The sequence below is a fragment of the Ambystoma mexicanum genome, chromosome 11 (assembly GCF_040938575.1).
Source record: "Ambystoma mexicanum isolate Mex_15411 chromosome 11, UKY_AmexF1_1, whole genome shotgun sequence".
Lineage (NCBI taxonomy): Eukaryota > Metazoa > Chordata > Amphibia > Caudata > Ambystomatidae > Ambystoma > Ambystoma mexicanum.
The window spans coordinates 67,116,544-67,130,306 of NC_090934.1; positions in this window are offsets into that span (position 1 = coordinate 67,116,544).

Consider the following 13,763-nt stretch of genomic DNA (forward strand, 5'->3'; position numbering starts at 1 on the left):
CGCTCATGCACCGTGTGTCTGTATCCCTCCCACCCACCCCCTGCTCATCCCCTTGTGTCTGTATCCCTCCACCCACCCCCCGCTCACGCCCCGTGGGTCTCTATTCCTCCCACCCACCCCCCGCTCATGCCCCGTGTGTCTCTATCCCTCCCACCCACCCCCACTCATGCCCTGTGTGTCTCTATCCCTCCCCCCACCCCCTGCTCATGCCCCATGTGTCTCTATCCCTCCCACCCCCCCGCTCATGCCCCATGTGTCTATCCCCTCCCGCCCACTCCCGCTCATGCCCCGTGTGTCTCTCATCCTCCCCCCAACCCCCGCTCATGCCCTGTGTGTCTCTATCCCCTCCTGCCCACCCCCCGCACATGCCCCGTGTGTCTCTCTGCTGTTGCCCCCCACTCATGCCCCGTGTCTCCCTGCTGTTGCCCCCCACCCCCTGCTCATGCCCCGTGTTTCTCTCTCCTGTTACCCCCACACCCCTCTCATGCCCGTGTCTCTCTCCTGTTACCCCCCACCGCCTCTCATGCCCCATGTCACTCTCCTGTTGCCCCCCACCCCCGATCATGCCCCGTGTCTCCCTGCTGTTTCCCCCACCCCCCTCTCATGCCCCGTGTCTCTCTCCTGTTACCCCCACCCCCCTCTCATGCCCTGTGTCTCTCTCCTGTTACCCCCACCCCCCTCTCATGCCCCGTGTCTCTCTCCTGTTGCCCCCCACCCCCGGTCATGCCCCGTGTCTCCCTTCTGTTGCCCCCACCCTCCGGTCATGCCCCGTGTCTCTCTGCTGTTGCCCCCCAGCCCCCAGTCATGCCCCGTGTCTCTCTCCTGTTACCCCCCACCCCCCACTCATGCCCTGTGTGTCTCTATCCCTCCCACCCAACCCCCACTCATGCCCTGTGTGTCTCTATCCCTCCCACCCCCCCACACATGCCCCATGTGTCTTTATCCATCCCACCCCCCCGCTCATGCCCCATGTGTTTATCCCCTCCCACCCACCCCCCGCTCATGCCCCGTGTGTCTCTCACCCTCCCCTCCACCCCCCGCTCATGCCCTGTGTGTCTCTATCTCCTCCCGCCCACCCCCCACTCATGCCCAGTGTGTCTCTCTGCTGTTGCCCCCCCACCCCCCGCTCATGCCCCTTGTCTCCCTGCTGTTGCCCCTCACCCCCTGCTCTTGCCCCGCGTCTCTCTATACTGTTACCCCCCACCGCCTCTCATGCCCCGTGTCTCTCTCCTGTTACCCCCACCCCCCGCTCATGACCTGTGTGTCTGTATCCCTCCTACCCACCCCCCGCTCATGCCCCGTGTGTCTGTATCCCTCCCACGCACCCCCCGATCATGCCCCGTGTGTCTGTATCCCTCCCACCCACCCCCTGATCTTGCCCCCTGTGTCTCTATCACTCCCCCCACCCCCTGCTCATGCCCCGTGTGTCTGGATCCCTCCCACCCACCTCCCGCTCATGCCCTGTGTGTCTCTCCCCTCCCCCCCACCCCCTGATCTTGCCCCGTGTGTCTCTATCCCTCCCCCCCACCCCCTGCTCATGCCCCGTGTGTCTCTATCCCTCCCCCCACCCCCTGCTCATGCCCCGTGTGTCTCTATCCCTCCCACCCACCCCCCGCTCATGCCCTGTGTGTCTCTCCCCTCCCCCCACCCCCTGATCTTGCCCCGTGTGTCTCTATCCCTCCCCCCCACCCCCTGCTCATGCCCCGTGTGTCTCTATCCCTCCCCCCACCCCCTGCTCATGCACCGTGTGTCTCTCCCCTCCCCCCACCCCCCGCTCATGAACCGTGTGGCTTTATCCCTCCCACCCACCCCCCGCTCATGCCCCGTGTGTCTCTATCCCTCCCACCCACTCCCCGCTCATGCCCCGTGTGTCTCTATCCCTCCCACCGCCCCGCTCATGCCCCATGTGTCTCTAAGCCTCTCACCCCCCCGCTCATGCCCCATGTGTTAATCCCCTCCCGCCCACCCCCCGCTCATGCCCCGTGTGTCTCTCACCCTCCCCCCACCCCCCGGTCATGCCCCGTGTGTCTCTATTCCCTCCCGCCCACCCCCCGCTCATACCCCGTGTGTCTCTCTGCTGTTGCCCCCCACCCCCCGCTCATGCCCCGTGTCTCCCTTCTGTTGCCCCCACCCCATGCCCCGTGTCTCTCTCTCCTGTTACCCCCATCCCCCTCTCATGCCCCGTGTCTCTCTCCTGTTGCCCCCCACCCCCGATCATGCCCCGTGTCTCCCTGCTGTTTCCCCCCACCCCCCTCTCATGCCCTGTGTCTCTCTCCTGTTACCCCCACCCCCCTCTCATGCCCTGTGTCTCTCTCCTGTTACCCCCACCCCCCTCTCATGCCCTGTATCTCTCACCTGTTGCCCCCCACCCCCGGTCATGCCCCGTGTCTCCCTTTTGTTGCCCCCACCCCCGGTCATGCCCCGTGTCTCTCTGCTGTTGCCCCCCACCCCCGGTCATGCCCCGTGTCTGTCTCCAGTTACCCTCCACCCCCCGCTCATGACCCCATGTCTCTCTCCTGTTGCCCCCCACCCCCTGGTCATGTCTCGTGTCTCCCTTCTGTTGCCCCCCACCCCCCGGTCAGGTCCCGTGTCTCCCTGCTGTTGCCCTCCCACCCCCCTCTCATGCCCCGTGTCTCTCTCCTGTTACCCCCCACCCCCTCTCATGCCCCATGTCTCCATGCTGTTGCCCCCCACCCCCCGCTCATGCCCCGTGTCTCTCCTGTTCCACCCCACCCCCGCTCATGCCCCGTGTCTCTCTCCTGTTCCCCCCAACCCCCAGTCATGCCCCGTGTCTCCCTGCTGTTGCCCCCCACCCCCCTCATGCCCCATGTCTCTCTCCTGTTATCCCCCACCCCCCGCTCATGCCCCGTGTCTCCCTGCTGTTGCCCCCGCTCATGCCCCGTGTCTCTCTCATATTACCCCCCACCCCCCGCTCATGCCCCGTGTCTCTCTCCTGTTGCTCCCCACCCCCGGTCATGCTCTGTATCTCCCTCCTGTTGCCCCCAACCCCCTGCTCATGCCCCGTGTCTCTCTTCTGTTACCCCCCACCCCCCTCTCATGCCCCGTGTCTCCCTCGTTTTCCCCCCGCCCCCCGCTCATGCCCCGTATCTCCCTGCTGTTGCCCCCCACCCCCCGCTCATGCCCCGTGTCTGTCTCCTGTTACCCTCCACCCCCCGCTCATGCCCGTGTCTCTCTCCTGTTGCCCCCCACCCCCGGTCATGTCCAGTGTCTCCCTTCTGTTGCCCCTCACCCCCCGGTCATGTCCCGTGTCTCCCTGCTGTTGCCCTCCCACCCCCCTCTCATGCCCCGTGTCTCTCTCCTGTTACCCCCACCCCCCTCTCATGCCCCATGTCTCCCTGCTGTTGCCCCCCACCCCCCACTCATGCCCCATGTCTCCCCTGTTCCACCCCACCCCCCGCTCATGCCGTGTCTCCCTCATTTTCTCCCCCACCCCCCGCTCATGCCCCGTGTTTTCCCTGTTCCTACCACCCCACGCTCATGCCCCGTGTCTCCCCTGTTCCCCCCACCTCCCGCTCATGCCCCGTGTCTCCCTGCTGTTGCCCCCCACTCCCCTCTCATGCCCTGTGTCTCTCTCCTGTTACCCCCACCCCCCTCTCATGCCCCGTGTCTCTCTCCTTTTCCCCCAACCCCCCGATCATGCCCCGTGTCTCCCTGCTGTTGCCCCCCACCCCCCTCATGCCCCATGTCTCTCTCCTGTTACCCCCCACCCCCCGCTCATGCCCCGTGTCTCCCTGCTGTTGCCCCCCACCCCCTGCTCATGCCCTGTGTCTCTCTCCTGTTACCCCCACCCCTCTCTCATGCCCCGTGTCTCTCTCCTGTTGCCCCTCACCCCCGGTCATGCCCTGTGTCTCCCTGCTGTTGCCCCCCACCCCCCGGTCATGCTCCGTGTCTCCCTGATGTTGCCCCCCACCCCCCGCTCATGCCCCGTGTCTCTCTCCTGTTACCCCCCACCCCCCCGTCATGCCCCGTGTCTCCCTGCTGTTTCCCCCCACCCCCCGCTCATGCCCCGTGTCTTTCTCCTGTTCCCTCCACCTCCGCTCATGCCCTGTGTGTCTCTCCTGTTGCCCCCCACCCCCTGCTCATGCCCCATGTCTCCCTGCTGTTGCCCCCACCCCCCGCTCATGCCCCGTGTATCCCTGCTATTGCCCCCACTCATGCCCAGTGTCTGTCTCCTGTTACCCCCACCCCCTCTCATGCCCTGTGTCTCTCTCCTGTTACCCCCCACCCCCATCTAATGCCACGTGCCTCTCTCCTGTTACCCCCACCCCCCTCTCATGCCCCGTGTCTCCCTGCTGTTGCCCCCCCACCCCCCGCTCATGCCCCGTGTCTCTCTCCTGTCACCCCCCACTCCCCGGTCATGCCCCGTGTCTCCCTGCTGTTACCCCCCACCCTCCGCTCATGCCCCGTGTCTCTCTCCTGTTCCCCCCACCCCCGCTCATGCCCTGTGTGTCTCCCCTGTTGCCCCCCACCCCCGATCATGCCCCGTGTATCCCTGCTGTTGCCCCCGCTCATGCCCCGTGTCTGTCTCCTGTTACCCCCCCACCCCCTCTCATGCCCCGTGACTCCCTGCTGTTACCCCCCACCCCCCTCTCATGCCCCGTGTCTCTCTCCTGTTGCCCCCCACCCCCCGGTAATTCCCCGTGTCTCCCTGCTGTTGCCCCCCACTCATGCCCCGTGTCTCTCTTCTATTACCCCCACCCCTCTCTCATGCCCCGTGTCTCTCTCCTGTTACCCCCACCCCCCGGTCATGTCCTGTGTCTCCCTGGTGTTGCCCCCCACCCCCGCTCATGCCCCGTGTCTCTCTCCTGTTACCCCCCACCCCCCTCTCATGCCCCATGTCTCTCTCCTGTTGCCCCCCACACCCCCTCGTGCCCCGTGTCTCTCTCCTGTTACCCCCCACCCCCCGCTCATGCCCTGTGTCTCCCTGCTGTTGCCCCCCACCCCCCGCTCATGCCCCGTGTCTCTCTCCTGTTACCCCCCACCCCCGCTCATGCCCTGTTTGTCTCTCCTGTTGCCCCCCACCCCCTGCTCATGCCCCATGTCTCCCTGCTGTTGCCCCCACCCCCTGCTCATGCCCCGTGTATCCCTGCTATTGCCCCCGCTCATGCCCCGTGTCTGTCTCCTGTTACCCCCCCACCCCCTCTCATGCCACGTGTCTCTCTCCTGTTACCCCCACCCCCATCTAATGCCACGTGCCTCTCTCCTGTTACCCCCACCCCCTCTCATGCCCCGTGTCTCCCTGCTGTTGCCCCCCACCCCCCGCTCATGCCCGTGTGTCTCCCCTGTTACCCCCCACCCCCCGCTCATGCCCCGTGTCTCCCTGCTGTTGCCCCCCAACCCCCTCTCATGCCTCGTGTCTCTCTCCTGTTACCCCTCACCCCCCTCTCATACCCCTTGTCTCTCTCCTCTTCCCCCCACCCCCCGGTCATGCCCTGTGTCTCCCTGCTGTTGCCCCCCGCTAATGCCCTCTGTCTCTCTCCTGTTACCCCCCACCCCCCGCTCATGCCCTGTGTCTCCCTGCTGTTGCCCCCCCACCCCCGGTCATGCCCTATGTCTCCCTGCTGTTGCCCCCCACCCCCACTCATGCCCCGTGTCTCTCTCCTGTTACCCCCCACCCCCCGGTCATGCCCCGTGTCTCCCTGCTGTTACCCCCCACCCCCCGCTCATGCCCCGTGTCTCTCTCCTGTTCCCCCCAACCCCGCTCATGCCCTGTGTGTCTCCCCTGACCCCCCACCCCCGATCATGCCCCGTGTATCCCTGCTGTTGCCCCCGCTCATGCCCCGTGTCGGTCTCCTGTTACCCCCCCACCCCTTCTCATGCCCTGTGTCTCCCTGCTGTTACCCCCCCACCCCCTCTCATGCCCTGTGTCTCTCTCCTGTTGCCCCCCACCCCCCAGTCATGCCCCGTGTCTCCCTGCTGTTGCCCCCCACCCCGCACTCATGCCCCGTGTCTCTATCTATTACCCCCACCCCCCGGTCATGCCCCGTGTCTCCCTGCTGTTGCCCCCCGCTCATGCCCCGTATCTCTCTCCGGTTACCCCCACCCCCCGGTCATGCCCTGTGTCTCCCTGGTGTTGCCCCCCGCCCCCGCTCATGCCCCGTGTCTTTCTTCCCTGTTAACCCCCACCCCCTTCTCATGCCCCGTCTCTCTCCTGTTACCCCCCACCCCCTCTCATGCCCTGTGTCTCTCTCCTGTTGCTCCCCCACCCCCCGATCATGCCCCATGTCTCCCTGCTGTTTCCCCCCACCCCCCGCTCATGCCCCGTGTCTCTCTCCTGTTACGCCCCACCCCCCTCTCATGCCCCGTGTCTCCCTCGTGATCCCCCACCCCCCGCTCATGCCCTGTGTCTCCCTGCTGTTGCCCCCACCCCCGCTCATGCCCCGTGTCTCTCTCCTGTTCCCCCCCACCCCCCGCTCATGCCCTGTTGTGTTCTCTTTATACACCCCGCCTTTCCTTTCCATGGTGGCCATCTTGGTAAAAGATTTTCCTTCCTGCACCTGCGGCGTCCCGGTTTGGAAAGAAAAATCTTTTCTTTACCACTTGGGGTTCCCACTTTGAGGACCTAAGATGCTAGTGGTCTTCATCTATTGAAAAGGATGTTATGGTGACGTTGCACTAATAAAAACCTATGAAATTCAATGAAAAAACTTTGTTAAAGGGACGTTATGGTTAAGTTGCGCTACTAAAAACCTATGAAATTCAGTGAAAAAACTTTGTTAAAGGGACGTTATGGTTCCAAGTAAAACCAAAAAACCCTTGAAATTCGCCAGTTATGGTAAGCTAAGCAACCATAACTCGCGCCACCACTGTGCACTGCTAAGACTAACACCCACGACATCAAAGATGACATCACAAATGGTTAAGTTGCAGTAACAAAAACCCATGAAATTCAGTGAAGAAATGGTGTTAAAGGAACTTTATGTTTACAAGTAAAACTGAAAAACCCTTGAAATTTGACAGTTATTGTACGCTAAGCAACCATAACTCGGACCAACTCTGTGCACTGCTAAGACTAAAACCCAGGATATGAACAATGACATCACAAAGGTCATTGATGATATATTGATGACATCACATATCTGGGCCAATTGTTTTTGTTTACTAACATGATTAGGCAAGTTTTTGTTTAGTGACAATCAGAATTTTCAAAAGTTAAAGGTGCTATATAGCTACACATTAACATTTTTAAATGTTCTTAAAGTACTCTCCTTAGAGTTTAATCAGAGCTCATAGTGCACATACATGGGGTAATAAGCACGCCTCAAACACTCAATAATTTGTGTACATTATGATTAACACTAATCTTATTGTCATTTTGTTTTTGTCTTCCTTACTTTAGTTTCCCTGTATGAGCCTTTAATTTGAATGCATTGTGCATTTTGGAATGTATTTTTTTCTAGTAACACAAGTGTGGGGTAAGTTGTCGATTGTTACCTACTTATTCCATGTTTAACATTACTGAAAACTCTCATTAGGTAATATTTATTAGTACCCGGTGAGGGTGCAATCAGAATGAAAGAGCCATTCTGATGGGCCCTCGCCGAGTCATTACCAGGCTGGGAATCCCTCTGTCGGAATTCCATGGCCTTTGTCCCCGGCGGGGGGCGTGGCAGCCAAAGAGGATGCTCGAAGCGGGGCCATCCCCGGTCTGAGCCTCCCCACGGCTGAGAGGCTTCGTTCGTCCCCCACCGGGGACTGAGGTAAGGCTTTTTTTTTCTCCCCTTTCCACTCTCCTCCCACCTCCCTACTTTCCCCACCCCACTTACCTTCTATCCCTTGGTCCCCAGTCTGGGACGATTGCAGCCTCCTGCCGTGTGTAGACTCGGAGCGGGACAATCCCCACTCCAAGCCTTCACACGGCTGGAGGCTGCCATCGTCCCCCGCTGGGACCCAGGTATGTTTTTTTTCCATTATTTTCGCATTTCTGCCCTCCCAACCGCATTTACCTTCTTTTGTTTTCAGGAGTGGATGTGCTGGAAATGCTTCTGTTTCCAGCGCATCCGCTCCCGATGGCCACCGTGGAAAGGGAAAACGTACTCCGCTAAAAAGCTTTTAGTGCCCCGGTCACACAGATTTTGTGGGGTGGGGTACTAATAGCTATATGCCCCTCGCGGAGGGGGCATTACCGACTCTGATAATGCCCCAGGGCCTTCGTTAACTATGAGCCCCGGGGCATTTCCTGAGTCGGTAAAGCATATTGCTTTATTATTTTACTATCGGAAATGACCAGATTAAAAATAATGTACTTCTATGGTGCATGCTGCATCCATTACCCATGTGTATGTATAATCGGGTTCCTCTACTAACAAAAACACTAGAATATAATGATTTGTTTACATGAGAAAATTATTTAATACATTAAGAAGCTCATGATAGTTTTCCACATCACCCCTAACATCGTGTTTGCAACATTATAGTCCCTTTTAGGGACTGTTTATTAAAATTTATGTAATATGTGTTGCCATCAGTGATGTCATAAATGACATTTGTGAAGCCATCTTTCATGTCCTGGGTGTTGTTCTTAGCAGTGCACGGTGGAGTTATGGTTGCTTAGCTTACCATAACTGGCAAATTTCTTTTTTTTTTGTTTTTGTTTAACTTGTAACTATGCATCCCTTTAACAACGTTTTTTCATTGAATTTCATGATTTTATTAGTGCAACTTAACCATAACAACCCTTTAACAAGGTTTTTTAAAGTGAATTTAATGGGTTTTTACCAGTGTATGCTATCATACTAATGCATCCAGCCCAAGAGCCTTGTGTTGGAAGCTCTTCTACAGATGGCTGCCGCTGATTCCAATCTCCAAGCACTGCGCGTGTGCCTGCAGTCGTGCCCCTCAACATGTGAGGTGGTTGGCTGCCTGCTCCCTTATCCAAGGCCTCCCCCAGCCAGCAGACGAAGTCGGTTCTTTCCAGCGGGGAAGGCTGCTGGGTAATGCTTACTGCCTGTCTGTGCCTGTTTGGGCCCTGGAGGGCCAGGAGCTCTCCCTGCCTTACCGGTCACTGCACCCAACAGATTGCCACAGCACTCGCCTGGGACAGCATGTGACCTGGCTGCACCCTAATCTGCTATAAGATTTTCTCCACTTCTGTGCAGCTGCCTCCTCATCCACTGCTTACATGATAAGCCAGGAGGCTTGTGGCAGCATGCAATCCCTGTCTTGGAATGCAAGCCTCGCAGACGGGCCCCACTACCTGCATCAGCCACTAGATAGCTTCTGTTCTCTCCCAGCCTGTTCTGCACTAAGCCAATAATGCAGCATCGTAATCTGCCACCTACTTACCTACCTGATTGATCCTTGCAAATATATCGTAGGCCCCAGCATCATGAGTAGTGGCTTGCCAGACTATTTCATTACCTGATTGACCCTTGCCTATATGATGTAGCACCTTGCAGCAAGAGGAGTGGTTTGCCAGACTATGTAATTACCTGATGGACCCTTGCATATATGTTGTAGTCCCTCGTACCTTGAGGAGTGGGTTGCCTGACTGTGTATTTACCTGATTGACCCTTCCATATACGTTGTAGCCCCCCGCACCATGTGGAGACGCTTGCTAGACGATGTAATTACCCGATTGACCATTCCATATTTGTTATAGCCCCTTGTACCTTGAGGAGAGGCTTGCAAGACTAGGTAATTACCTGATTGACCCATGCATATATGTTGTAGTCCCTCGTACCTTGAGGAGTGGCTTGCCTGACTGTGTAATTACCTGATTGACCCTTGCATATATGTTGTAGCCCCCAGCACCATGAAGAGAGGTTTGCCAAACTATGTAATTATCTGATTGACCCTTGCAAATATGTTGTATTGCCCCTCACCATGAAGAGTGGCTCGCCAGACTATGTAATCACCTGATTGATCCTTGCAAACATGTTGTAGCCCCCCACACTATGAGGAGTGGCTCGCCAGACTATGTAATCACCTGATTGACCCTTGTCTATATGTTGTAGTCCCTTGCAGCAAGAGGAGTGGCTTGCCAGACTATGTAATTACCTGATGGACCATTGCATATTTGTTATAGCTCCTCGTACCTTGAGGAGAGGCTTGCAAGACTAGGTAATTACCTGATTGACCCATGCATATATGTTGTAGCCGCTCCTACCTTGAGGAGTGGCTTGCCTGTCTGTGTAATTACCTGATTGACCCTTGCAAATATGTTGTATTGCCCCGCACTATGAAGAGTGGCTCGCCAGACTATGTAATCACCTGATTGACCCTTGCCTATATGTTGTAGTCCCTTGCAGCAAGAGGAGTGACTTGCCAGACTATGTAATTACCTGATGGACCCTTGCATATTTGTTATAGCCCCTCGTATCTTGAGGAGAGGCTTGCAAGACTATGTAATTACCTGATTGACCCATGCATATATGTTGTAGCCCCTCCTACCTTGAGGAGTGGCTTGCCTGACTGTGTAATTACCTGATTAACCCTTGCATATATGTTGTAAGCCCCCGCACCATGAGGAGAGGCTTGCCAGACTATGTAATTACCTGATTGACCCTTGCAAATATCTTGTATCCCCCTGCACTATGAAGAGTGGCTCGCCAGACTATGTAATCACCTGATTGACCCTTGCCTATATGATGTAGCCCCCAGCATCATGAGGTGAGGTTTGCCAGACTATGTCAGTACCTGATTGACCCTTCCATATATGTTGTAACCCCTCATACCTTGAGGATTGGCTTGCCAGTCTATGTAACTCCCTGATTGCCCTATGCATATCTGTGTCACTCACAAGAACGATTTGCATGTTGTATCTCATTTAAGAGTGCTTTCACTTTGCACTTATTGTAACTAGTGCTCTGATGTCTTAGGGTTTGGCACGCTGCTATAAATGTAAAAATAAATAAATAAATGCATACCTAATATAGCGACATTTCTGTCCAATTTAAAAAGTTTCAACTGAACACTCTGCCATTTCACACCTTATAACGACTTCTTTACACTTTTTGCAACTTTTCCCACTGTTTTTGTGTTTGTTGATGTTCGCAAATGTCTGACGTTATCACAGACTTTTTCAACAGTGTCACATGACAATGCGCTCATGCCGACTTGATGACGTGTCATTGAATGCTTCCGCACTTTGCAAACGGGTCTATGCTTTGTGAACAGTTTGGATCTGCATTTTCAGCTGAACTTGGAACTTTGAACTCAATATGTATCCTTGCACAGCTCCTACACCTATTCTCACTCATTATCCATTAACAATCTAGCACACAGAACATACTTGGAAGAATATTAGCAAAACAGCTATTTATCTTAAAAACAATTTAAATAACATTCTCCTACATCGAACAGCCAAAGAACTGCTTCGAGAAATAGAGAACATTCAGCGTAAATACTTTGAAACTGAAGTTGATTTCGAACCTTCTGTACCTTCAGAAAACATTACCGAAAACGTCCTTAACATCAACATACTAATAAAGACACACAAAAAAGAAATAGCTAAGTTTCAAAACACATCTGCTGAAATACCAGACCAAATATGTGTCTGTTGTCACAGAACGTTTTATTAAAAGAGCACAGAAATAGTAGATCTAGCCTACAAAATAGAAGACAATGAAGAATCCCAATGGTTCCAATTAGCTTTTGTAAAGACTGGTAGAGGGTGTCTGTACTTTTGCTCTCTATATGGTAGAGGAGAGGCACAGGAGACCCCAGCCAAGATTCTCTATAAGGTAGCAATGGACGAGCAATCAAGGCCTAGCTTCTCAGGAGGTGATGCAGGCTGGTTCTTAAGTACATTGTAGTCCCCGAACCCCCACAAAGGAATGTCCACACACTGTATTACTGAAAACACAGTCTTTATATAATTAATATTCAAAGGTATGTACACGATCACAATAACGCACTTTGTACTCGGAAGTCAATAATGATAAATATATACAATTCTAAAGTGGTACCACTACTGTTATCGAATCTCATTAAAGTGCATCAACTGTACGGTTAAAATGTTACACAGATTAATAACGCGGAAACCAGCATTAGAGATAGGTAGGAACGTAAGATGGTTGAAACAATAGGCAGAATGCCTACCGCTAGGCACAGTTATGTGTGGAGATCCCTCCACCTGGGCAACCTGCAAATAAAAGATATATAGCACAAGCCCAGTCCATATGTTCAATAGTCTCACTTCTTCCTAAAAAGGTTTTACCCCCCCAATGTACCTGGTGGAGTAGAGTTCTCCGACGATGCGTCGACCGATCCTTCTTGAGTGCCTCCCTTTCAGGCGGGAGCCACAGATCGTCGAGAGGTGTCGGGGAACTTGGCGTTCAGTGTAGGAGAATCGACGGCCCTTCTTTAGTGTCCTCACTTTAAGGCAGGAGTCACGGGTCGTCGAACGTCTGACGGTGAACAGGGTGAACTACGGCAGGGAAGTGGCAGCTTCGTTCCTAGCGGTGCTCGTCGACAACAGAGCGTTGGCGTCCTGCAAGGAAGAGGCGTGTGGGGCACCTTGGTGATGATAGTTCTGGACCGCAAAGAGATGATGAAGAACTGTGGCCCAGCAAGGGCGTCGAGTTGTCGGCGTCTCTGTGGTCCTTAGGTGGCGGTAAAACCCACCGGTGGAGGCTCCTCGGCGTGTTGACGGTCGGGCCTTCTCCAGCGGGAGACAAGCGGGTGACGATGCAGACGAGAGCGTCCGATGATCAATGGAAGTTCTTAGGCAGACGGGAGCACGGCGGCTCCGGTTGGCGACGACCGTCTTCGACAGTGGCGGACAACAGTCCGAGTGCTTCTCCTTGGAGTTCCGCAGCAGCCCTCGTATCGGGTCGGCAGCCTGTCGAAGGTCTGTCTACCAGGGAGCGTTGGCAAAGATCAGCTGTGCACGATGGTCCCTCGTAGCTCGGGAAGAGGGCGCCTTACCAGGTCCTCTCTGGGTCAGTCCTTGGGAACACAGCAGCCTTCAGATTGCGAGGGAGAGCCACAGCACTCCTTCTCGTCCAGCGGGGCATTTCTAGGTCAAGCGTCAGTTACTCCAGTTACTCGTCGTAGTGGACTTCAGCTTCTGAACACGATTCCTAGCAGTGAGAGGTCCCCAGATATACTGTTGATCTCCCATTCATTCCGCTGGGTCACACTCAAGCATCCAATCACGATTACGGGCATTCATGCAGGCAGGCAGCAAATCAGGCACACGAGGTATTCAGGCCATTAACTTCTCTCCAGACACTCACAACAAGTTATGTGTATTGGGACAAGTACCGAGCCATTCAACACTCCAAGCTGCATTCATACCGGTTTCAGGCAGGGTTGTCTCAGTCATTGTGTCAACCACCAGATACTAGACACCGACAACACAGAATGCATATTCGTCACACACTCTATTCACCCAGGTTCCACCCACAGGAGGAACCCACAACATACATCACCGGGAAGGCTCCAGCTAGTCTGGCCGGGCCTTCACAACAACACCATATATAGCATTTCCACCCAACAGCCAGTCAGGGGGAAGGGACAGAGTCAGGGCTTCCCAGGACTTTGGGAAAACAAGGTAATGGGTAATAGAAAGCAAGAGGCCACCGGGGCCATCTTGTTTTCCATCAGGAATCAACTGATCCCAATGGCAGGGCCAGGGTATCCCAAAATGGAGGATACTCAGCGCACCTGTCAAATTCAGAATGGAGCTGCCACCAGCCCATACCCTGCTCTGCGGGCCACCCACAGGTGCCCAAAAACATACACTAGGGGCACAGGGTTGTACCCCCACCCATGGGTGCCATAAGGGTATCCCACGG